The following is a 26,410-nucleotide window of genomic DNA, read 5'->3' on the forward strand; positions in this document are numbered from 1 at the left end:
CCCCTGGCCCTGGACAGGGACCTCACTACAAAAAATCCTTATATCGAAGGATGGACCCCACACCGAAGTTGTCCCCACCTCAAACTTGTGCTACCCTGATAGACCCAAGGGAGCCCTACAAACTGACATCAGGAACCTGGACTGCTGAGTTTTCTTTCCCAGGGAAAATCGAAAAAGCATGTGCCCAGGGGCCCCTGGCCCTGACTGCAAAAAATCCTTATATCGAAGGATGGACCCCACACCGAAGTTGTCCCCACCTCAAACTTGTGCTGCCCTGATAGACCCAAGGGAGCCCTACAAACCGACATCAGGAACCTGGACTGCTGAGTTTTCTTTCCCAGGGAAAATGGAAAAAGGATGTGCTCAGGGGCCCCTGGCCCTGGACAGGGACCTCACTGCAAAAAATCCTTTATCGAAGGATGGACCCCACACCGAAGTTGTCCCCACCTCAAACTTGTGCTGCCCTGATAGACCCAAGGGAGCCCTACAAACTGACATCAGGAACCTGGACTGCTGAGTTTTCTTTCCCAGGGAAAATGGAAAAAGGATGTGCCCAGGGGGCCCTGGCCCTGACTGCAAAAAATCCTTATATCGAAGGATGGACCCCACACTGAAGCTGTCCCCACCTCAAACTTGTGCTGCCCTGATAGACCCAAGGGAGCCCTACAAACTGACATCAGGAACCTGGACTGCTGAGTTTTCTTTCCCAGGGAAAATGGAAAAAGGATGTGCCCAGGGGCCGCTGGCCCTGGTCAGGGACCTCACTACAAAAAATCCTTATATCGAAGGATGGACCCCACACTGAAGCTGTTCCCGCCTCAAACTTGTGCTGCCCTGATAGACCCAAGGGAGCCCTACAAACTGACATCAGGAACCTGGACTGCTGAGTTTTCTTTCCCAGGGAAAATGGAAAAAGCATGTGCCCAGGGGCCCCTGGCCCTGGGCCCCTGGCCCTGACTGCAAGAAATCCTTATATCGAAGGATGGACCCCACACCGAAGTTGTGCCCACCTCAAACTTGTGCGGCCCTGATAGACCCAAGGGAGCCCTACAAACCGACATCAGGAACCTGGACTGTTGAGTTTTCTTTCCCAGGGAAAATGGAAAAAGGATGTGCCCAGGGGCCCCTGGCCCTGGTCAGGGCTCTGACTGCAAAGAATCCTTATATCGAAGGATGGACCCGACACCGAAGTTGTCCCCACCTCAAACTTGTGCTGCCCTGATAGACCCAAGGGAGCCCTACAAACTGACATCAGGAACCTGGACTGCTGTGTTTTCTTTCCCAGGGAAAATGGCCAAAGGATGTGCCCAGGGGCCCCTGGCCCTGACTGCAAAAAATCCTTATATCGAAGGATGGACCCCACACCAAAGCTATCCCCACCTCAAACTTGTGCTGCCCTGATAGACCCAAGGGAGCCCTACAAACTGACATCAGGAACCTGGACTGCTGAGTTTTCTTTCCCAGGGAAAATGGAAAAAGGATGTGCCCAGGGGCCCCTGGCCCTGGGCAGGGGCCTCACTACAAAAAATCCTTATATCGAAGGATGGACCCCACACCGAAGTTGTCCCCACCTCAAACTTGTGCTGCCCTGATAGACCCAAGGGAGCTCTACAAACTGACATCAGGAACCTGGACTGCTGAGTTTTCTTTCCCAGGGAAAATGGAAAAATGATGTGCCCAGGCTCCCCGGGCCCTGACTGCAAAAAATCCTTATATTGAAGGATGGACCCCACACCGAAGTTGTCCCCACCTCAAACTTGTGCTGCCCTGATAGACCCAAGGGAGCCCTACAAACTGACATCAGGAACCTGGACTGCTGAGTTTTCTTTCCCAGGGAAAATGGAAAAAGGATGTGCCCAGGGGCCCCTTGCCCTGGGCAGGGACCTCACTACAAGAAATCCTTATATCGAAGGATGGACCCCACACTGAAGTTGTCCCCACCTCAAACTTGTGCTGCCCTGATAGACTCAAGGGAGCCCTACAAACTGACATCAGGAACCTGGACTGCTGAGTTTTCTTTCCCAGGGAAAATGGAAAAAGGATGTGCCCGGGGACCCCTGGCCCTGGGCTGGGACCTGACTGCAAAGAATCCTTATATCGAAGGATGGACCCCACACCGAAGTTGTCCCCACCTCAAACTTGTGCTGCCCTGATAGACCCAAGGGAGCCCTACAAACTGACATCAGGAACCTGGACTGCTGAGTTTTCTTTCCCAGGGAAAATGGAAAAAGGATGTGCCCAGGGGCCCCTGGCCCTGGACAGGGACCTCACTACAAAAAATCCTTATATCGAAGGATGGACCCCACACCGAAGTTGTCCCCACCTCAAACTTGTGCTGCCCTGATAGACCCAAGGGAGCCCTACAAACTGACATCAGGAACCTGGACTGCTGAGTTTTCTTTCCCAGGGAAAATGGAAAAAGGATGTGCCCAGGGGCCCCTAGCCCTGACTGCAAAAAATCCTTATATCGAAGGATGGACCCCACACCGAAGTTGTCCCCACCTCAAACTTGTGCTGCCCTGATACACCCAAGGGAGCCCTAGAAACTGACAACAGGAACCTGGACTGCTGAGTTTTCTTTCCCAGGGAAAATGGAAAAAGGATGTGCTCAGGGGCCCCTGGCCCTGGACAGGGACCTCACTGCAAAAAATCCTTTATCGAAGGATGGACCCCACACCGAAGTTGTCCCCATCTCAAACTTGTGCTGCCCTGATAGACCCAAGGGAGCCCTACAAACTGACATCAGGAACCTGGACTGCTGAGTTTTCTTTCCAAGGGAAAATGGCCAAAGGGTGTGCCGGGGGCCCCTGGCCCTGACTTCAAAGAATCCTTATATTGAAGGACGGACCCCACACTGAAGTTGTCCCCACCTCAAACTTGTGCTGCCCTGATAGACCCAAGGGAGCCCTACAAACTGACATCAGGAACCTGGACTGCTGAGTTTTCTTTCCCAGGGAAAATGGAAAAAGGATGTGCACAGGGGCCCCTGGCCCTGGACAGGAACCTCACTACAAGAAATCCTTATATCGAAGGATGGACCCCACACCGAAATTGTCCCCACCTCAAACTTGTGCTGCCCAGATACACCCAAGGGAGCCCTACAAACTGACATCAGGAACCTGGACTGCTGAGTTTTCTTTCCCAGGGAAAATGGAAAAAGGATGTGCCCAGGGGGCCCTGGCCCTGACTGCAAAAAATCCTTATATCGAAGGATGGACCCCACACTGAAGCTGTCCCCACCTCAAACTTGTGCTGCCCTGATAGACCCAAGGGAGCCCTACAAACTGACATCAGGAACCTGGACTGCTGAGTTTTCTTTCCCAGGGAAAATGGCCAAAGGATGTGCCCAGGGGCCCCTGGCCCTGGTCAGGGACCTCAATACAAAAAATCCTTATATCGAAGGATGGACCCCACACTGAAGCTGTTCCCACCTTAAACTTGTGCTGCCCTGATAGACCCAAGGGAGCCCTACAAACTGACATCAGGAACCTGGACTGCTGAGTTTTCTTTCCCAGGGAAAATCGAAAAAGGTTGTGCACAGGGGCCCCTGGCCCTGGACAGGGACCTCACTACAAAAAATCCTTATATCGAAGGATGGACCCCACACCGAAGTTGTCCCCACCTCAAACTTGTGCTGCCCTGATACACCCAAGGGAGCCCTACAAACTGACATCAGGAACCTGGACTGCTGAGTTTTCTTTCCCAGGGAAAATGGAAAAAGGATGTGCCCAGGGGCCCCTGGCCCTGACTGCAAAAAATCCTTATATCGAAGGATGGACCCCACACTGAAGCTGTCCCCACCTCAAACTTGTGCTGCCCTGATAGACCCAAGGGAGCCCTACAAACTGACATCAGGAACCTGGACTGCTGAGTTTTCTTTCCCAGGGAAAATGGAAAAAGGATGTGCCCAGGGGCCCCTGGCCCTGGGACCCTGGCCCTGACTGCAAAAAATCCTTATATCGAAGGATGGACCCCACACCGAAATTGTCCCCACCTCAAACTTGTGCTACCCTGATAGACCCAAGGGAGCCCTACAAACTGACATCAGGAACCTGGACTGCTGAGTTTTCTTTCCCAGGGAAAATGGCCAAAGGATGTGCCCAGGGGCCCCTGGCCCTGGTCAGGGACCTCAATCCAAAAAATCCTTATATCGAAGGATGGACCCCACACTGAAGCTGTTCCCACCTTAAACTTGTGCTGCCCTGATAGACCCAAGGGAGCCCTACAAACTGACATCAGGAACCTGGACTGCTGAGTTTTCTTTCCCAGGGAAAATGGCCAAAGGATGTGCCCAGGGGCCCCTGGCCCTGGTCAGGGACCTCAATACAAAAAATCCTTATATCGAAGGATGGACCCCACACTGAAGCTGTTCCCACCTTAAACTTGTGCTGCCCTGATAGACCCAAGGGAGCCCTACAAACTGACATCAGGAACCTGGACTGCTGAGTTTTCTTTCCCAGGGAAAATCGAAAAAGGATGTGCACAGGGGCCCCTGGCCCTGGACAGGGACCTCACTACAAAAAATCCTTATATCGAAGGATGGACCCCACACCGAAGTTGTCCCCACCTCAAACTTGTGCTGCCGTGATACACCCAAGGGAGCCCTACAAACTGACATCAGGAACCTGGACTGCTGAGTTTTCTTTCCCAGGGAAAATGGAAAAAGGATGTGCCCAGGGGCCCCTGGCCCTGGACAGGGACCTCACTACAAAAAATCCTTATATCGAAGGATGGACCCCACACCGAAGTTGTCCCCACCTCAAACTTGTGCTACCCTGATTGACCCAAGGGAGCCCTACAAACTGACATCAGGAACCTGGACTGCTGAGTTTTCTTTCCCAGGGAAAATGGAAAAAGGATGTGCCCAGGGGCCCTTGGCCCTGACTGCAAAAAAATCCTTATATCGAAGGATGGACCCCACACCGAAGTTGTCCCCACCTCAAACTTGTGCTGCCCTGATAGACCCAAGGGAGCCCTACAAACTGACATCAGGAACCTGGACTGCTGAGTTTTCTTTCCCAGGGAAAATGGAAAAAGGATGTGCCCAGGGGCCCCTGGCCCTGACTGCAAAAAATCCTTATATCGAAGGATGGACCCCACACTGAAGCTGTCCCCACCTCAAACTTGTGCTGCCCTGATAGACCCAAGGGAGCCCTACAAACTGACATCAGGAACCTGGACTGCTGAGTTTTCTTTCCCAGGGAAAATGGAAAAAGGATGTGCCCAGGGGCCCCTGGCCCTGGGACCCTGGCCCTGACTGCAAAAAATCCTTATATCGAAGGATGGACCCCACACCGAAATTGTCCCCACCTCAAACTTGTGCTACCCTGATAGACCCAAGGGAGCCCTACAAACTGACATCAGGAACCTGGACTGCTGAGTTTTCTTTCCCAGGGAAAATGGCCAAAGGATGTGCCCAGGGTCCTCTGGCCCTGGTCAGGGCTCTGACTGCAAAGAATCCTTATATCGAAGGATGGACCCTACACCGAAGTTGTCCCCATCTCAAACTTGTGCTGCCCTGATAGACCCAAGGGAGCCCTACAAACTGACATCAGGAACCTGGGCTGCTGAGTTTTCTTTCCCAGGGAAAATGGAAAAAGGATGTGCACAGGGGCCCCTGGCCCTGGGCTGGGCCTCACTGCAAAAAATCCTTATATCGAAGGATGGACCCCACACCAAAGTTGTTGCAACCTCAAACTTGTGCTGCCCTGATAGACCCAAGGGAGCCCTACAAACTGACATCAGGAACCTGGACTGCTGAGTTTTCTTTCCCAGGGAAAATGGAAAAAGGATGTGCCCAGGCGCCCCTGGCCCTGACTGCAAAGAATCCTTATATCGAAGGATGGACCCCACACCGAAGTTGTCCCCACCTCAAACTTGTGCTGCCCTGATACACCCAAGGGAGCCCTACAAACTGACATCAGGAACCTGGACTGCTGAGTTTTCTTTCCCAGGGAAAATGGAAAAAGGATGTGCCCAGGGGCCCCTGGCCCTGACTGCAAAAAATCCTTATATCGAAGGATGGACCCCACACTGAAGCTGTCCCCACCTCAAACTTGTGCTGCCCTGATACACCCAAGGGAGCCCTAGAAACTGACAACAGGAACCTGGACTGCTGAGTTTTCTTTCCCAGGGAAAATGGCCAAAGGATGTGCCCAGGGGCGCCTGGCCCAGGGCCCCTGGCCCTGACTGCAAATAATCCTTATATCGAAGGATGGACCCCACACCGAAGTTGTCCCCACCTCAAACTTGTGCTACCCTGATAGACCCAAGGGAGCCCTACAAACTGACATCAGGAACCTGGACTGCTGCGTTTTCTTTCCCAGGGAAAATGGCCAAAGGATGTGCCCAGGGTCCCCTGGCCCTGGTCAGGGCTCTGACTGCAAAGAATCCTTATATCGAAGGATGGACCCCACACCGAAGTTGTCCCCACCTCAAACTTGTGCTGCCCTGATAGACCCAAGGGAGCCCTACAAACTGACATCAGGAACCTGGACTGCTGTGTTTTCTTTCCCAGGGAAAATGGCCAAAGGATGTGCCCAGGGGCCCCTGGCCCTGACTGCAAAAAATCCTTATATCGAAGGATGGACCCCACACCAAAGCTATCCCCACCTCAAACTTGTGCTGCCCTGATAGACCCAAGGGAGCCCTACAAACTGACATCAGGAACCTGGACTGCTGAGTTTTCTTTCCCAGGGAAAATGGAAAAAGGATGTGCCCAGGGGCCCCTGGCCCTGGGCAGGGGCCTCACTACAAAAAATCCTTATATCGAAGGATGGACCCCACACCGAAGTTGTCCCCACCTCAAACTTGTGCTGCCCTGATAGACCCAAGGGAGCTCTACAAACTGACATCAGGAACCTGGACTGCTGAGTTTTCTTTCCCAGGGAAAATGGAAAAATGATGTGCCCAGGCTCCCCTGGCCCTGACTGCAAAAAATCCTTATATTGAAGGATGGACCCCACACCGAAGTTGTCCCCACCTCAAACTTGTGCTGCCCTGATAGACCCAAGGGAGCCCTACAAACTGACATCAGGAACCTGGACTGCTGAGTTTTCTTTCCCAGGGAAAATGGAAAAAGGATGTGCCCAGGGGCCCCTTGCCCTGGGCAGGGACCTCACTACAAGAAATCCTTATATCGAAGGATGGACCCCACACTGAAGTTGTCCCCACCTCAAACTTGTGCTGCCCTGATAGACTCAAGGGAGCCCTACAAACTGACATCAGGAACCTGGACTGCTGAGTTTTCTTTCCCAGGGAAAATGGAAAAAGGATGTGCCCGGGGACCCCTGGCCCTGGGCTGGGACCTGACTGCAAAGAATCCTTATATCGAAGGATGGACCCCACACCGAAGTTGTCCCCACCTCAAACTTGTGCTGCCCTGATAGACCCAAGGGAGCCCTACAAACTGACATCAGGAACCTGGACTGCTGAGTTTTCTTTCCCAGGGAAAATCGAAAAAGGATGTGCCCAGGGGCCCCTGGCCCTGGACAGGGACCTCACTACAAAAAATCCTTATATCGAAGGATGGACCCCACACCGAAGTTGTCCCCACCTCAAACTTGTGCTGCCCTGATACACCCAAGGGAGCCCTACAAACTGACATCAGGAACCTGGACTGCTGAGTTTTCTTTCCCAGGGAAAATGGAAAAAGGATGTGCCCAGGGGCCCCTAGCCCTGACTGCAAAAAATCCTTATATCGAAGGATGGACCCCACACCGAAGTTGTCCCCACCTCAAACTTGTGCTGCCCTGATACACCCAAGGGAGCCCTAGAAACTGACAACAGGAACCTGGACTGCTGAGTTTTCTTTCCCAGGGAAAATGGAAAAAGGATGTGCTCAGGGGCCCCTGGCCCTGGACAGGGACCTCACTGCAAAAAATCCTTTATCGAAGGATGGACCCCACACCGAAGTTGTCCCCATCTCAAACTTGTGCTGCCCTGATAGACCCAAGGGAGCCCTACAAACTGACATCAGGAACCTGGACTGCTGAGTTTTCTTTCCAAGGGAAAATGGCCAAAGGGTGTGCCGGGGGCCCCTGGCCCTGACTTCAAAGAATCCTTATATTGAAGGACGGACCGCACACTGAAGTTGTCCCCACCTCAAACTTGTGCTGCCCTGATAGACCCAAGGGAGCCCTACAAACTGACATCAGGAACCTGGACTGCTGAGTTTTCTTTCCCAGGGAAAATGGAAAAAGGATGTGCCCAGGCGCCCCTGGCCCTGACTGCAAAGAATCCTTATATCGAAGGATGGACCCCACACCGAAGTTGTCCCCACCTCAAACTTGTGCTGCCCTGATAGACCCAAGGGAGCCCTACAAACTGACATCAGGAACCTGGACTGCTGAGTTTTCTTTCCCAGGGAAAATGGAAAAAGGATGTGCACAGGGGCCCCTGGCCCTGGACAGGAACCTCACTACAAGAAATCCTTATATCGAAGGATGGACCCCACACCGAAATTGTCCCCACCTCAAACTTGTGCTGCCCAGATACACCCAAGGGAGCCCTACAAACTGACATCAGGAACCTGGACTGCTGAGTTTTCTTTCCCAGGGAAAATGGAAAAAGGATGTGCCCAGGGGGCCCTGGCCCTGACTGCAAAAAATCCTTATATCGAAGGATGGACCCCACACTGAAGCTGTCCCCACCTCAAACTTGTGCTGCCCTGATAGACCCAAGGGAGCCCTACAAACTGACATCAGGAACCTGGACTGCTGAGTTTTCTTTCCCAGGGAAAATGGCCAAAGGATGTGCCCAGGGGCCCCTGGCCCTGGTCAGGGACCTCAATACAAAAAATCCTTATATCGAAGGATGGACCCCACACTGAAGCTGTTCCCACCTCAAACTTGTGCTGCCCTGATAGACCCAAGGGAGCCCTACAAACTGACATCAGGAACCTGGACTGCTGAGTTTTCTTTCCCAGGGAAAATCGAAAAAGGATGTGCACAGGGGCCCCTGGCCCTGGACAGGGACCTCACTACAAAAAATCCTTATATCGAAGGATGGACCCCACACCGAAGTTGTCCCCACCTCAAACTTGTGCTGCCCTGATACACCCAAGGGAGCCCTACAAACTGACATCAGGAACCTGGACTGCTGAGTTTTCTTTCCCAGGGAAAATGGAAAAAGGATGTGCCCAGGGGCCCCTGGCCCTGGACAGGGACCTCACTACAAAAAATCCTTATATCGAAGGATGGACCCCACACCGAAGTTTGCCCCACCTCAAACTTGTGCTACCCTGATTGACCCAAGGGAGCCCTACAAACTGACATCAGGAACCTGGACTGCTGAGTTTTCTTTCCCAGGGAAAATCGAAAAAGGATGTGCACAGGGGCCCCTGGCCCTGACTGCAAAAAATCCTTATATCGAAGGATGGACCCCACACTGAAGCTGTCCCCACCTCAAACTTGTGCTGCCCTGATAGACCCAAGGGAGCCCTACAAACTGACATCAGGAACCTGGACTGCTGAGTTTTCTTTCCCAGGGAAAATGGAAAAAGGATGTGCCCAGGGGCCCCTGGCCCTGGGACCCTGGCCCTGACTGCAAAAAATCCTTATATCGAAGGATGGACCCCACACCGAAATTGTCCCCACCTCAAACTTGTGCTACCCTGATAGACCCAAGGGAGCCCTACAAACTGACATCAGGAACCTGGACTGCTGAGTTTTCTTTCCCAGGGAAAATGGCCAAAGGATGTGCCCAGGGTCCTCTGGCCCTGGTCAGGGCTCTGAGTGCAAAGAATCCTTATATCGAAGGATGGACCCTACACCGAAGTTGTCCCCATCTCAAACTTGTGCTGCCCTGATAGACCCAAGGGAGCCCTACAAACTGACATCAGGAACCTGGGCTGCTGAGTTTTCTTTCCCAGGGAAAATGGAAAAAGGATGTGCACAGGGGCCCCTGGCCCTGGGCTGGGCCTCACTGCAAAAAATCCTTATATCGAAGGATGGACCCCACACCAAAGTTGTTGCAACCTCAAACTTGTGCTGCCCTGATAGACCCAAGGGAGCCCTACAAACTGACATCAGGAACCTGGACTGCTGAGTTTTCTTTCCCAGGGAAAATGGAAAAAGGATGTGCCCAGGCGCCCCTGGCCCTGACTGCAAAGAATCCTTATATCGAAGGATGGACCCCACACCGAAGTTGTCCCCACCTCAAACTTGTGCTGCCCTGATAGACCCAAGGGAGCCCTACAAACTGACATCAGGAACCTGGACTGCTGAGTTTTCTTTCCCAGGGAAAATGGAAAAAGGATGTGCCCAGGGGCCCCTGGCCCTGACTGCAAAAAATCCTTATATCGAAGGATGGACCCCACACTGAAGCTGTCCCCACCTCAAACTTGTGCTGCCCTGATACACCCAAGGGAGCCCTAGAAACTGACAACAGGAACCTGGACTGCTGAGTTTTCTTTCCCAGGGAAAATGGCCAAAGGATGTGCCCAGGGGCGCCTGGCCCAGGGCCCCTGGCCCTGACTGCAAAAAATCCTTATATCGAAGGATGGACCCCACACCGAAGTTGTCCCCACCTCAAACTTGTGCTACCCTGATAGACCCAAGGGAGCCCTACAAACTGACATCAGGAACCTGGACTGCTGAGTTTTCTTTCCCAGGGAAAATGGCCAAAGGATGTGCCCAGGGTCCCCTGGCCCTGGTCAGGGCTCTGACTGCAAAGAATCCTTATATCGAAGGATGGACCCCACACCGAAGTTGTCCCCACCTCAAACTTGTGCTGCCCTGATAGACCCAAGGGAGCCCTACAAACTGACATCAGGAACCTGGACTGCTGTGTTTTCTTTCCCAGGGAAAATGGCCAAAGGATGTGCCCAGGGGCCCCTGGCCCTGACTGCAAAAAATCCTTATATCGAAGGATGGACCCCACACCAAAGCTATCCCCACCTCAAACTTGTGCTGCCCTGATAGACCCAAGGGAGCCCTACAAACTGACATCAGGAACCTGGACTGCTGAGTTTTCTTTCCCAGGGAAAATGGAAAAAGGATGTGCCCAGGGGCCCCTTGCCCTGGGCAGGGACCTCACTACAAGAAATCCTTATATCGAAGGATGGACCCCACACTGAAGTTGTCCCCACCTCAAACTTGTGCTGCCCTGATAGACTCAAGGGAGCCCTACAAACTGACATCAGGAACCTGGACTGCTGAGTTTTCTTTCCCAGGGAAAATGGAAAAAGGATGTGCCCAGGGGCCCCTGGCCCTGACTGCAAAATATCCTTATATCGAAGGATGGACCCCACACCGAAGTTGTCCCCACCTCAAACTTGTGCTGCCCTGATAGACCCAAGGGAGCCCTACAAACTGACATCAGGAACCTGGACTGCTGAGTTTTCTTTCCCAGGGAAAATGGAAAAAGGATGTGCCCAGGGGCCCCTGGCCCTGGGCAGGGCCTCACTGCAAAGAATCCTTATATCGAAGGATGGACCCCACACCGAAGTTTGCCCCACCTCAAACTTGTGCTGCCCTGATAGACCCAAGGGAGCCCTACAAACTGACATCAGGAACCTGGACTGCTGAGTTTTCTTTCCCAGGGAAAATGGAAAAAGGATGTGCCCAGGCTCCCCTGGCCCTGACTGCAAAAAATCCTTATATTGAAGGATGGACTCCACACCGAAGTTGTCCCCACCTCAAACTTGTGCTGCCCTGATAGACCCAAGGGAGCCCTACAAACTGACATCAGGAACCTGGACTGCTGAGTTTTCTTTCCCAGGGAAAATGGAAAAAGGATGTGCCCAGGGGCCCCTGGCCCTGGGCAGGGACCTCACTACAAGAAATCCTTATATCGAAGGATGGACCCCACACTGAAGTTGTCCCCACCTCAAACTTGTGCTGCCCTGATAGACCCAAGGGAGCCCTACAAACTGACATCAGGAACCTGGACTGCTGAGTTTTCTTTCCCAGGGAAGATGGAAAAAGGATGTGCCCCGGGGCCCCACTACAAAAAATCCTTATATCGAAGGATGGACCCCACACCGAAGTTGTCCCCACCTCAAACTTGTGCTGCCCTGATAGACCCAAGGGAGCCCTACAAACTGACATCAGGAACCTGGACTGCTGAGTTTTCTTTCCCAGGGAAAATGGAAAAAGGATGTGCCCAGGGGCCCCTGGCCCTGGGCAGGGACCTCACTACAAGAAATCCTTATATCGAAGGATGGACCCCACACCGAAGTTGTCCCTACCTCAAACTTGTGCTGCCCTGATAGACCCAAGGGAGCCCTACAAACTGACATCAGGAACCTGGACTGCTGAGTTTTCTTTCCCAGGGATAATGGAAAAAGGATGTGCCCAGGGGCCCCCCACACTCGGCTGGGACTGACAGTAAAAACTCCTTATATCAAATGACGGTCCCCACACCTAAATTGTCCTCACCTCAACCTTGTGCTGCCTTGATAGTCCCAAGGGAGCCCTACAAACTGACATCAGGAACCTGGACTGCTGAGTTTTCTTTCCCAGGGAAAGTGGCAAAGGATGTGTCCAGGTGATCCCCCGGACCCAGTCCAAAGCACTCACCGTCCTTCCATGAGACAGTCCCGGGAGCTCCCCATAAACTCCTGTTCTCCAGCAGCTCCATGCGAAAACGGGCTGGGGCAAAGCCTCGCCCTTAATTAACCTCCCCCCGGAGAGACCCCGCCCCTCGTCATCATCCTGACAGCTCACACCTGTGGCTGCTCTGAGCCCTCATCAACTTAACAGCTCACACCTGTGGCTGCTCTGAGCCCTCATCCTGCTAACAGCTCACACCTGGCACTGTATCCACTCTCCAACAGCGTCTCTTGGTCTCTCCCTCTCCAGCACACAGCCGACTTCTCACAGACACAGATCCAACAAAAATCTGCTACAGGTGTCGGCTTTTCTTAATCCACCTGGTTACACGATTAAAACACATACATGCATTGATGGTCTTTGAGAGAAAGCTTTCCCCTGGAGAAAACAGTCCTTTTGCCGGCACACTTTGATACACCTTCGGAAAAAGCAGAATCTGCACCAACTCCTAAGACCCCTGCAGAGGAACCCAGCCCTGCCTGGGACACCCAAAGCAGCAGACCTCAAAAAAGGAGGGGAAAAGTCAAGCTTGGAGTGGAAAAAGAGGACAGAAGTACAGCAGCCTTTAAAAATGCCTGCACGGAGCAATAGTGGGAACCAGACACATTTCTTCTTTCCTTGCTTTCTGTGATGACATAAATAGGAAGTAAGAACACGTTAAACAAAAGGCAGAGCTAGGATTTTACAGGTCTTTATTTTGGCAGGCTGCATGACAAACACCTCTTCAGGGACTGCGACGCCTTTTGGGGAATGGCAGAGAACGGAGGCAAAAGGTGCCGGGGAGCCCTTTCTGTTCCCTTCAGCCCCTGCAGCTGCTCCGCTGGTTTCAGGGCACTCGCTTGGTTTGTTCCTGAAGAAAAAGGCTAGGGCATGATTTTCAGAACTACTGCCCGTCCCCAGTCAGAGTTTCCTACATTCCTGGGTACAAATGAGTGGATGGAGAGAGTGGATGGATGCTGTCCAGCAGTGTCCCCAGGGGCATCTGGAGTGTTCACACTGCTGAGCTGAGAAAAACTCACCAAACCCAGCCCAGGGGCCTGTGATCCTCCACCCACCCGGGGGAACTCCGGGCGCTGTAAACAGAGGCCACAGCACACACCAGGCTCTGCTGTGCCCGGTGAGGAGTCTCTGTATGAGCCCTGAGCCCTGGCATCGCCTCCCAAACACCACAGAGACCTCTTGTGTCATCAGAGAAAAGCCCTGGAGCAAACATGTGTCCCCAGCACGATCAACAAGAGATGCAGAATTACCTCCTCAATAAAAACGCTGTTTCTGATGGAAATGTTACCTCTGTCGACTGCGAGGATTTTATAGGAATACTGGCTCAAGAATTCAGTGACTTCAGGGATTCCATACCACAGGTGCCTGGGACTGCTTGGGCATCCAGAGTCTATAGTATTGGTTAAACTGGTAGAGCTGAGGATACTTAGCAGCTTTGTCAGAGAGCTGGAACGTCACGCAGGGAGCAAGGGGTTCTCTCAGAGAGTGCAGGAGGCCAGTGAAAACAGCACCAAGGTCCTCCACGATGTCTGCTCCTAGAAAAGCCAAATAAATTAAACTATTGACATGAGCACGGACACTGGGGCAACCTTCCTTACTTTGGGCCTTGCCAGCAGCCCACAGAGCCTCACGCAGAAAAGAACTGATCGAGATCAAAAAGTGTTCCTAGTGACCTAGACACGTGCTCCTGGCCGCTGAGGTACCTGAAAAACCCTCCAGACATCATCAGCTCTTGCTTAAGCAAATAATCCACCTTCACTGTGTTGTGCCAAAAACACGCCCAGCCCTTAACAGGGAGAGACCCTGCCAGGCACCGCCTCAGAGAAGAACCGAGCTGTACTGGGGGGACACACCCAGCCAACGTGTACGAGTTAAACAGAATTTTCTCTCAGAACTGGGACTTTCAGCACCCCCCAGGTGCTACTCGACTGCCACAGACACACAGAGGGCTTCGTGAGGTGCTCTGGGGTTGGCCAGTCCTGCTCCAAGCCCTGCTGATGCCCCTGTGGTTTTAAGGATGTCCTCAAGGAGGTGGTAGAACCTCACAGTGTTTGCCCCTGGAGCTTAATTTCTGAAGTTTTCCTTGGGAAACGCACCCATTTCCTACTTAACAAGGCAGTCCCCTCTCCCTGCTCTCGGGAAGAGCTGCCCACAGGCACGGGAACCACCTTCCTCTCCTGATCGCCACACTCTGCCCTTAAAACGCTGTTACTGAGGCCAGCTACTTCCAGACCAAGACTGTCCATGCAGGGACAGTGTCCCTTCTCTTCAGGGTCAGGGAAAAAGGGCAGAAGCACCTACAGAGCTTCAATGCCCCTCTTGAGCATAAAGCACCGTGAATCTGAACTTCCTGCTGCTTGCAGGGAAGATAATAAAATGCCTCAAGGTAAAAAATGATAAATGGTAAAAAATTATTACAAGAGGGTAGAAATGATGCCGCTTTCACTCCACTGCTAGAAATGACACATAAAACATAAAAAAACCCCTGTACCTGTTCCATTTTCAGACTGAAACAACAGCATATTCCTGGCTGCTCATGCAGCAGGGACAACAGCACTGAAGGGAAATGTTTGGATAATCACGTCTTCATTTAAAGAGAACCCAGTTCCTTCATCTAAGCCATCACTGCCCTCCATCAGAACAGCCAGCACATCCACGACATCTAATAAGCGAAGGAAAAAATGTAAGCAGAGGATCCAGACTAACTGGGAAAACAACAGAGGTAGAATGCAACATTCCAGGAACACAAGGTAGCTTTTTAGTCACAAAAATTTAAAAAAAAAAAACACCGAAAAAAACTAAAAAAAAAAACCCAAAAAACCCCAAAAAACCCCAAAGGCACATTTGCCAGGCAATACAATGTTAGGGGCAGCACAAAAATCACAGCTGTACTTCACTCTGCCTTTCAAAGCTGCTGTCCAGCACAGGTTGCCCACAGAAGCTGTGGCTGCCCCCGGATCCCTGGAAGTGTCCAAGGCCAGGCTGGACAGGGCTTGGAGCACCCTGGCATGGTGGAAGGTGTCCCTGCCCATGGCAGGGGTGGAACGGGACGAGCTTTAAATAAAGGTGCCTTCCCATCCAAACCCTTCTGGGATTCCACGATTCTGTGAGCAGCCCCAGGCAGAAGGGCTAAATTTCCATTGTGGTTCGGAAATGCTGCTGCAAGAGCACAAACAGATTTCAAATACTGTTCAAGTGGCACAACCACATCAAAAATTACGTCTGGGGGTAAAGTGGCAACTCTGCAATTCCAGCCTCTGATACCAAGGACACATGGAGGGCTGAATCCAGGGGGCGTTCGGGGTCCGAGTCGGGGTCGTCTTCATGAGCCACCAGCCTGGGGACCCAAAATTCGGGGGGAACCCCGAATTGGGGGGGGACCCAAAATTGGGGGGGTCCTGGGGGGCTCTGGAAGGTCTTTGCAGCATCCCAGGAGGAATTTTGGGAGTCCCAAGGGGGGGTTTGGGGAGTCATGAAGGGAATTTAGGGGGTCTCAGAGAGTTTTTGGGGGGTCCCAGGAGGAATTTTGGGGACCCTGATGGGAATTTTGGGGATCCCAGGGGGTGTTTTGAGGTCCTGGAGAGCTTTTTGGGGGGGTCTCAGGGAGTTTTTGGGGTCCCAGGAGGAATTTCAGGGGTCGTAAAGAGAAATTTGGAGGTCCCAGAAGGTGTTTTGGGGTGACAAATAGAATTTTGGGGGTTCAAGGGGTGTTTTGGGGTCCCGAAGGGAATTTTGGGGGTCCCAGTGGGGTTTTGGGGGTCCTGAAGGGAATTTTGGGCGTCCCAGGGGGGGTTTTGGAGTCCTGGGGAGAATTTTGGGTATCTCAAGAGGTTTTTGGGAGGAATTTTGGGGTCCCAAAGAGAATTTTGTGGGTCCTGGGGAGGGTTTGGGTCCTGAAGTAGAATTTTGGGGGTCCCAGGGGGTTTTGGGGGGTCCCAGGAGGAATTTCAGGGACCCTGATAGGAATTTTGGGGGTCCCAGCGGGGGTTTTGGAGTCCCAAAGGGAATTTTGGCCAACCCAGGGGGAGTTTTGGAGTCCTGGGGAGAATTTTGAGGGTCTCAGGGGGTTTTTGGGTGGAATTTTGGGGGTCCTGAGTGGAATTTTGTGGGTCCTGGGGAGGGTTTGGGGTTCTGAAGGGAATTTTGGGGGTTTCTGGGAGTTTTTTGGGGGTTCCAGTAGGAATTTTGAGGTCCTGAAGGGAAATTTGGGGGTCCCAGGGGGGGTTTTGGGGTCCCAAAGGGAATTTTGGAAGTCCCAGGGGGGATTTTGGGGTCCTGGAGAGGTTTTTGGGTGTCCCAGGGGGCCTTGTGATGTCCTGGAGAGAATTTTGGGGGTCTCAGGGGGTCTTGGGGAGGAATTTTGGGGGTCCCAAGTAGAATTTTGTGGGTCCTGGGGGGGGTTTGGGGTCCTCAAGTGGATTTTGGGGGTCTCAGGGGGTTTTGGGGGGTCCCAGGAGGAATTTAGGGGTCCTGAAGGGAATTTTGGGGTCTCAAGGAGTTTTGGGGGGTTTCAGGAGGAATTTCGAGGACCCTGATGGGAATTTTGGAGGTCCCAGGGGGGTTTTTGGGGTCCCAAATGGAAGTTTGGGCGTTCCGGGAGGGGTTTTGGGGTCCCAAAGGGAATTTTGATGGTCTCAGGGGGGTTTTGGGAGGAATTTTGTGGGTCCCGACCAGAATTTTGAGGGTCCTGGGGGTGGGTTTGGGGTCCTGAAGGGAATTTTGAGGTCTCACGAAGTTTTTGGGGGGTCCCAGAAAGAATTTCGGGGACCCTGATGGGAATTTTGGGGCTCCCGGGGGGGGGTTTGGGGTCCCGAAGAGAATTTTGGGGGTCTCAGTGGGGTTTTGGGTCTCCCAGGAGGAATTTCAGGGACCCTGATGGGAATTTGGGGTGTCCCAGGGGGGCTTGTGGTGTCCTGGGGAGAATTTTAGGGGTCTTGGGGGTTTTTTGGGAGGAATTTTGGGGGTCCCGAGTGGAATTTTGTGTGTCCTGGGGAGGGTTTGGGGTTCTGACGGGAATTTTGGGGACTTCTGGGAGTTTGTGGGGGGTCCCAGGAGGAATTTGGGGTTTGTGAGAACCCCAGCCTTTCTCTGGGGTCTCATGTGGTGAAATTCCTCCTCCAACCCGTGCTTCCAAAGAAAAACTCCGCAGGCTTTAGCTGTTCAGTCTCAAGGCAGTTTATCGCTAGTTATCTAACAGATTATGTTCTTGGACTGCGGCTGTTTGATCAGCGGCCTGGGTAGAGGCACACACACACCCTGACATCCTCTCTATCTGCTGTCTTCTTCGTCTCTCCCCCCACCCAGGGCTGCTGCTATCTTTTATAAGATATATTACGTATAACATGTTTACAATTATTCCCCAGTACCTACTACCTACGTTGCCAAGTGTTTTTCTACTCTAAACCAATCTGTGAGTGCCAACATCACCAAGAACATGGAGGTAAGGAAAAAGAAGGAGGAAGAACAGGATCAGCCCACTTTCCTCCATCTTAGAACTCCTGACCCCCATGTACAAAGTGAAAACCCCCCTGGACATGTGCTAAAACCCCCTTGTACAATACTAAAAAAATTTCCCCTCTACTTTGTAATTACTTTTACTATACTATCTAACCTTTTGTGATTGCTTGTTCCACCTCCAAAATTGGTAACTCATTCCATGGCTCAAACTCACAATCACAGCTGTTTCCAGCTGCCTGCCAGGGTCCCAAATGCTTCTGACCAAGGCCTGGAACCACTAAAAATGTCTGAGAGACATTATGAGTTCCCACAGGGGTCCTGAAAAGAAATCTGGGGGTCCCAGGGGGGGTTTTGGGGTCCTGAAGGGAATTTTGGGTGTCCCAGGGGGTTTTTGGAGTCCTGGGGAGAATTTTGAGGGTCTCAGGGGAGTTTTGGGAGGAATTTTGGGGTCCCGAGTAGAATTTTGTGGGTCCTGGGGGAAGTTTTGAGGTCCCGAAGGGAATTTTGGGAGTCATAGGGGGAGTTTTGAAGTCCTGGGGAAAATTTTGAGGGTCTTAGGGGGTTTTTGGGAGGAATTTTGAGGGTCCCGAGTAGAATTTTGGGGATTCTGGGGGGAGGTTTGGGGTCCTGAAGTGAATTTTGGGGTCTCAGGAAGTTTTTGGGGGGTCCCAGAAAGAATTTTGGGGACCCCGATGGGAATTTGGGGCTCCCGGGGGGGTTTTTGGAGTCCGGAAGGGAATTTTGGGGGACCAGGGGGGGTTTTGGGGTCCCAATGGGAATTTTGGGAGTTCCAAGGGGGTGGGTTGGGGTCCGGAAGGGAATTTTAGGGGTCTCAGGGGGTTTTTGGGGGTACCTGGAGGAATTTCGGGGACCCTGATGGGAAATTTGGGAGTCCCAGGGGGGGTTTTGGGGTCCTGAAGGGAATTTTGGGCGTCCCAGGGGGAGTTTTGGAGTCCTGGGGAGAATTTTGGGGGTCTCAGGGGGTTTTCGGGAGGAATTTTGGGGGTCCCGAGTAGAATTTTGTGGGTCCTGGGGAGGGTTTGGGGTCCTGAAGGGAATTTTTGGGTCTCAGGGAGTTTTTGGGGGGTCCCAGGAGGAATTTTGGGGACCGTGATGGGAATTTTGGGGGTCCCAGGGGGGTTTTTGGAGTCCCGAAGGGAATTTTGGGGGTCCCAGACGGGGTTTTGAGGGTCCCAAAGGGAATTTTTTGGTCTCTGGAGTTTTTGGGGTCCCAGGAAAAACTTCGGGGTCCTGAAGGGAATTTTGGGAGTCACAGGGGGCGTTTTGGAGTCCTGGGGAGAATTTTGGGGGTCTAAGGGCCTTTTTGGGAGGAATTTTGGGGGTCCCGGGTAGAATTTTGGGGGTCCTGGGGAGGTTTTATGGTCCTGAAGTGAATTTTGGGGTCTCAGGGAGTTTTTGGGGGGTCCCAAGAGGAATTTTGGGGACCCCGATGGGAATTTTGGGGATCCCAGGGGTGTTTTGGGGTCCCGAAGGGAATTTTGGGAGTCCCAGGGGGGGGGTTGGAGTCCTGGGGAGAATTTTGATGGTCTCAGGGTTTTTTTGGGAGGAATTTCGGGGGTCCTGAGTAGAATTTTGGGGGTTCTGGAGGTGGGTTTGGGGTCCTGAAGGAAACTTTGGGGGTCTCAAGGAGTTTTGGGGGGTCCCAGGAGGAATTTCGGGGACTCTGATGGGAATTTTTAGGGGTCCCAGGGGGGGTTTTGGAGTCCCGAAGGGAATTTTGTGCGTTCCAGGGGGGGTTTTGGAGTCCTGGGTGGAATTTTGAGGGTCCTGGGGGTATGTTTGGGGTTCTGAAGGGAATTTTGGGGTCTCACGAAGTTTTTGGGGGGTCCCAGGAGGAATTTCGGGGACCCTGATGGGAATTTTGGGGGTCTCAGGGGGTATTGGGGGGTCCCATGAGGACTTTCGGGGTCCTGAAGGGAATTTTGGGGTGTCAAGGAGTTTTGGGGGGTCCCAGGAGGAATTTCGGGGAGTCTGATGGGAATTTTGAGGGGTCCCAGGGGGGGTTTTGGAGTCCTGGGGAGAATTTTAGGGGTCTCAGGGTTTTTTTGGGAGGAATTTTGGGGGTCCCGAGTAGAATTTTGTGGGTCCTGGGGAGGGTTTGGGGTTCTGAAGGGAATTTTGGGGGTCTATGGAAGTATTTGGGGGGTCCCAGGAGGAATTTTGGGGTCCTGAAGGGAATTTTGGGGGTCCTAGGGGGGGTTTTGGGGTCCCAAAAGGAATTTTGGGCGTCCCAGGGGGTTTTTGGGGGTCCCAGGAAGAATTTCCGGGTCCTGAAGGGAATTCTGGGGCTCCCAGGGGGGTTTTGGGGTCCAAATGGAATTTTAGGCATTCCAGGGAGAGGTTTGGAGTCCTGGGGAGAATTTTGAGGGTCTCCGGGGGTTTTTGGGGGGAATTTTGGAGGTCCCGAGTAGAATTTTTTGGGTCCTGGGGGAGGTTTTGGGGTCCTGAAAAGAATTTTGGGGGTCTCACGAAGTTTTTGGGGGTCCCAGAAATAATTTTGGTGACCCTGATAGGAATTTGGGGGGTCTCAGGGGGTTTTGGGGGGTCCCACGAGGAATTTTGGCGTCTTGAAGGGAATTTTGGGGTCTCAAAGAGTTTTGGGGGCTTCCCAGGAGGAATTTTGGGGACCCTGATGGGAATTTTGGGTGTCCCAGGGGGGTTTTCGGGGTCCTGAAGGGAATTTTGGTGGTCCCAGGGGGGTTATCTGGGTTCTGAAGGGAATTTTGTGGGTCCCAGGGGGGTGTTCTGGGTTCCAAATGGAATTTTGTGGGTCCCAGGGGGGTTTTTGGGGTCCCTAAGGGAATTTTGGGCGTTCCAGGGCCGTCCCGATGGTTTTGGGGTCGCGCTGGCTGCGGGGCTGCAGTACCGCCCTGTGTCCACAAGGCGGCAGCATTTGTCAAGTGAGTCCGCGACAAGATGGCGGTCCGTGGGGACCTTGATGGTGACAGGCGTTTTTTGCCGATGCCTGTCGGCTCCCGCCAAAAACCCGCACGCTCGCGGCGCTCCTGACCCCACAGCCCATGTGCACGGCATCGTAACCGCCGCGGAAAATCCCGTCGCGGGGCGCCGGCGGTGCGGGCAATTCAGGCAGTGTAAAAAACAGACACAGGTCCTCGAATTTCAACGTCCTCGTTTTCGCGCCCTCTCGAGAAGGTCAAGCGAGTCTGCGCCAAGCCCCTCCCAAGATGGCGGCCGCGGGCGGCGGGCTGCAGTGCCGCTCTCTGCCCACACGGCGGCAGCACTGTGCCGTCAGCAGCGAATGCCCCAAAGATCCGCGCGGGAAAGAACGGAACAAAAACCCTGCCTCGGACCCGATAGGAACCGAAAGAAAAAACCTTTCCTCTTAAACTGCATTTCAACAGAGTTTATTTTTACATTTTTCACATTTATATTCACATTCGGATTTATAATGTATATTGATATATAATTGTATTTTCATAATTCCTTACATTTATTCCATTTATTATATTTTATTATATTTTAGATTTTATACATATCTTAATAGATTGCTTACATATTTCTATAGTTAGATTTAGAGTTCTAAAAGGTTTATATTGATTAAAATAAAAACCTGACTCTATCCAAGTAAAAATCTTTTTAAAAAACCCTTTATTTAAACTCCATTTAAATTTATTTCTATTTTTCGCATTTATAGTCAAATTTACATTTTAAATGTAGATTGATGTATGGTGCTATTTATAGTCTATCTCTTCCTAATACTATTTTTATTTCTATTTTATATTTTTATATATATCTGTATACATTGAATATATATTTCCATATTTAGAACAATATCAAAATAAAATGTATATTCATATTTTTTCCATTAATGCCCTGCCTCTAACCAAATAAAAACAAAAACAAAAACAAAAAAATCTTTCTATAAACAATACTTGAATATATATTGAATACACCCTGCATTACAAATTGCAGGGGAAATGGATTCCCTCATGATTTGAACACAAGAAATAATGGAAAAGGAAGCTTTTTCCCACAATTTAAAACCCTTTTCTCTCCATAACCCCTCATTTTTCTGGGAGCGCTGTGGAAGGTCTGGGGGTTCTAAGGAGGGATTGACACAATAAAAGGGGAAAGTTGAAAGCTCTCCCGTGGAACCCCACATGCTGCCCGGCCTGCTCAGGTGCTGCCCCTTGGCAAGAGGGCTCTTCCCTCGGCATTTTCTCAAAGGGATGCTCGTGCCCGGGTGGGTCCGGCTGCTCCCCGATCCCTGCTGGATGTTCCAGCCATAGCTCCTGGAGGGACACTTGGGATACCCCTGTTAGCCCCTCGGGATTAGCAGCTCCCTGTGCAGGTGTGCCCAGGTAGCTGCACTGAAAGCAGCTGCTCACACGGGGAGCTGCTACACCTAGGAGTGGGGGATGAGGTGAAGAAAGGTCCTGTGGGGTGTTCCCTTCCCTACGCAGGCCTTTGCCAGACCCTTCAACAATGCGGTGCCAGATTTTCATTGCCAAGATAATTAACAGTCTTTCCCCTGGCCAAACAGGAATTGTGCTTCCAAAATTGCAAACAGTGAATGATTTCTTGCAGACACCAGCTGCCAACACCAGGAACTCTCACTGCCTTTGGAGAGCAGCACGCCTCCAGTGAACACACATCAACACACAGGGAGGGTGAGGTAGGTTTTACACGGAAAAAGGGCAGAGGTCGGGTCACAAGGCCTGTGGCCCCAGGTGACTTGATACATCTTTTTTTGTTCTGAATGGCACAGGATTTCTCCAGCAGCAAAACTGCTGACAGCAAGAATTCTGCCTGTCCTGGAAGAGACAAGGACCTCCTCAAAATTGACATCAGGAAGTGAAGAGGGAGAGCCATGTTTCACACAGAATAGGGCCAGTGACAGAGTCCAAGAGCCAGAAGCCATGAAAAAAGGGTTGCCCCTTGGAAATCTGAATGGAGAAGGATGTGTTGTGGACCCAAGCTGATTTCATGTCGATGAGGGGTTGCCTTGATGATCCCAAGCAAAAATCGAAAACTGACGTCAGGAACCGGGACTGGCGAGCATGCATTCCTAGAGAAAATAGCTTGAATTCACGCAGACCACCATGCGGTCCTGGGTGGGCAGCTGAGTGCAGGAAATATGAACATAGAAAAATACAATCCAGGCCCAAACCGCACCCACCTCAAACTTGTGCTGCCCTGATACACCCAAGGGAGACCTACAAACTGACATCAGGAACCTGGACTGCTGAGTTTTCTTTCCCAGGGAAAATGGAAAAAGGATGTGCCCAGGGGCCCGTGGCCCTGGGCTGGGCCCTGACTGCAAAGAATCCTTATATCGAAGGATGGACCCCACACCGAAGTTGTCCCCACCTCAAACTTGTGCTGCCCTGATACACCCAAGAGAACCCTACAAACTGACATCAGGAACCTGGATTGCTGAGTTTTCTTTCCCAGGGAAAATGGCCAAAGGATGTGCCCGGGGGCCCCTGGACCTGGGCTGGCACCTCACTGCCAAAAATCCTTATATTGAAGGATGCAACCCACACCGAAGTTGTCCCCACCTCAAACTTGTGCTGCCCTGATAGACCCAAGGGAGCCCTACAAACTGACATCAGGAACCTGGACTGCTGAGTTTTCTTTCCCAGGGAAAATGGCCCGATGGTGTGCCCAGGGGCCCCTGGCCATGAGCTGGGCCAGCACTGCAAAAAGTCCTTATATCGAAAGATGGACCCCAGACCGAAGTTCTCCCCACCTCAAACTTGTGCTGCCCTGATAGACCCAAGGGAGCCCTACAAACTGACATCAGGAACCTGGACTGCTGAGTTTTCTTTCCCAGGGAAAATGGAAAAAGGATGTGCCCAGGAGCCCCTGGCCCTGGGCTGGGCCCTGACTGCAAAGAATCCTTATATCAAAGGATGGAGCCCAGACCGAAGTTGTTCCCACCTCAATCTTGTGCTGCCCTGATAGACCCAAGGGAGCCCTGCAAACTGACATCAGGAACCTGGACTGCTGAGTTTTCTTTCCCAGGGAAAATGGCCAAAGGATGTGCCCAGGGGCCCCTAGCCCTGACTGCAAAAAATCCTTATATCGAAAATGGACCCCACACCGAAGTTATCCCCACCTCAAATTTTGTCTGCCCTGATAGACCCAAGGGAGCCCTACAAACTGACATCAGGAACCTGGACTGCTGAGTTTTCTTTCCCAGGGAAAATGGAAAAAGGATGTGCCCAGGGGCCCCTTGCCCTGACAGCAAAGAATCCTTATATCGAAGGATGGACCACACACCGAAGTTGTCCCCACCTCAAACTTGTGCTGCCCTGATAGACCCAAGGGAGCCCTACAAACTGACATCAGGAACCTGTATTGCTGAGTTTTTTTTTACAGGGAAAAGAGACAAAGCTTTTGCCCAGGGGCCCCTGGCCCTGGGCCGGGCCAGCACAGCAAGAAGTCCTTATATCGAAGGATGGAGCCCAGACCGAAGTTGTCCCCACCTCAAACTTGTGCTGCCCTGATAGACCCAAGGGAGCCCTACAAACTGACATCAGGAACCTGGACTGCTGAGTTTTCTTTCCCAGGCAAAATGGCCAAAGGATGTGCCCAGGGGCCCCTGGCCCTGGTCTGGGCCCTGACTGCAAAAAATCCTTATATCGAAGGATGGAGCCCAGACCAAAATTGTCCCCACCTCAAACTTGTGCTGCCCTGATACACCCAAGGGAGCCCTACAAACTGACATCAGCAACCTTGACTGCTGAGTTTTCTTTCCCAAGGAAAATGGAAAAAGGATGTGCCCAGGGGCCCCTGGCCCTGGGCTGGGGCCTGACTGCAAAGAATCCTTATATCGAAGGATGGACCCCACACCGAAGTTGTCCCCACCTCAAACTTGTGCTGCCCTGATAGACCCAAGGGAGCCCTACAAACTGACATCAGGAACCTGGACTGCTGAGTTTTCTTTCCCAGGGAAAATGGCCAAAGGATGTGCCCAGGGGCTTGTGGCCCTGGGCTGGGCCCTGACTGCAAAAAATCCTTAAATCGAAGGATGGAGCCCTGACCAAAGTTGTCCCCACCTCAAACTTGTGCTGCCCTGATAGACCCAAGGGAGCCCTACAAACTGACATCAGGAACCTGGACTGCTGAGTTTTCTTTCCCAGGAAAAATGGCCAAAGGATGTGCACAGGGGCCCCTGGCCCTGGGCTGGGGCCTCACTGCAAAAAATCCTTATATCAAAGGATGGACCCCACACCGAAGTGTCCCCACCTCAAACTTGTGCTGCCCTGATAGACCCAAGGGAGCCCTACAAACTGACATCAGGAACCTGGACTGCTGAGTTTTCTTTCCCAGGGAAAATGGCCAAAGGATGTGCCCAGGGGCCCCTAGCCCTGACTGCAAAAAAATCCTTATATCGAAAGATGGACCCCACACCGAAGTTGTCCCCACCTCAAACTTGTGCTGCCCTGATAGACCCAAGGGAGCCCTACAAACTGACATCAGGAACCTGGACTGCTGAGTTTTCTTTCCCAGGGAAAATGTCCAAAGGATGTGCACAGGGGCCCCTGGCCCTGGGCTGGGCCCTGACTGCAAAAAATCCTTAAATCGAAGGATGGAGCCCACACGAAAGTTGTCCCCACGTCAAACTTGTGCTGCCCTGATAGACCCAAGGGAGCCCTACAAACTGACATCAGGAACCTGGACTGCTGAGTTTTCTTTCCCAGGGAAAATGGAAAAAGGATGTGCCCAGGGGCCCCTAGCCCTGGGCTTGGACCTCACTGAAAAAAATCCTTATATCAAAGGATGGAGCCCAGACCGAAGATGTCCCCACCTCAAAATTGTGCTGCCCTGATAGACCCAAGGGAGCCCTACAAACTGACATCAGGAACCTGGACTGCTGAGTTTTCTTTCCCAGGCAAAATGGCCAAAGGATGTGCCCAGGGGCCCCTGGACCTGGGCTGGGACCTCACTGCAAAAAATCCTTATATCGAAGGATGGAGCCCAGACCAAAATTGTTCCCACCTCAAACTTGTGCTGCCCTGATACACGCAAGGGAGCCCTACAAACTGACATCAGGAACCTTGACTGCTGAGTTTTCTTTCCCAAGGAAAATGGAAAAAGTATGTGCCCAGGGGCCCCTGGCCCTGGGCTGGGGCCTCACTGCAAAAAATCCTTATATCGAAGGATGGACCCCACACCGAAGTTGTCCCCACCTCAAACTTGTGCTGCCCTGATAGACCCAAGGGAGCCCTACAAACTGACATCAGGAACCTGGACTGCTGAGTTTTCTTTCCCAGGGAAAATGGCTGCAGGTTCTGAAGGGAACAAAAAGGGCTCCCGGGCTTTGCCTCTGTTCTCTAACATTCCCCAAAAGGCATCGCAGTCCCGGAAGAGGTGTTTGTCATGCAGCCTGCCAAAATAAAATCTTGTAA

The sequence above is a fragment of the Lonchura striata genome, chromosome 16 (genome assembly GCF_050655825.1).
Source record: "Lonchura striata isolate lonStrDom1 chromosome 16, ASM5065582v1, whole genome shotgun sequence".
In the NCBI taxonomy this organism is placed as follows: Eukaryota; Metazoa; Chordata; class Aves; order Passeriformes; family Estrildidae; genus Lonchura; species Lonchura striata.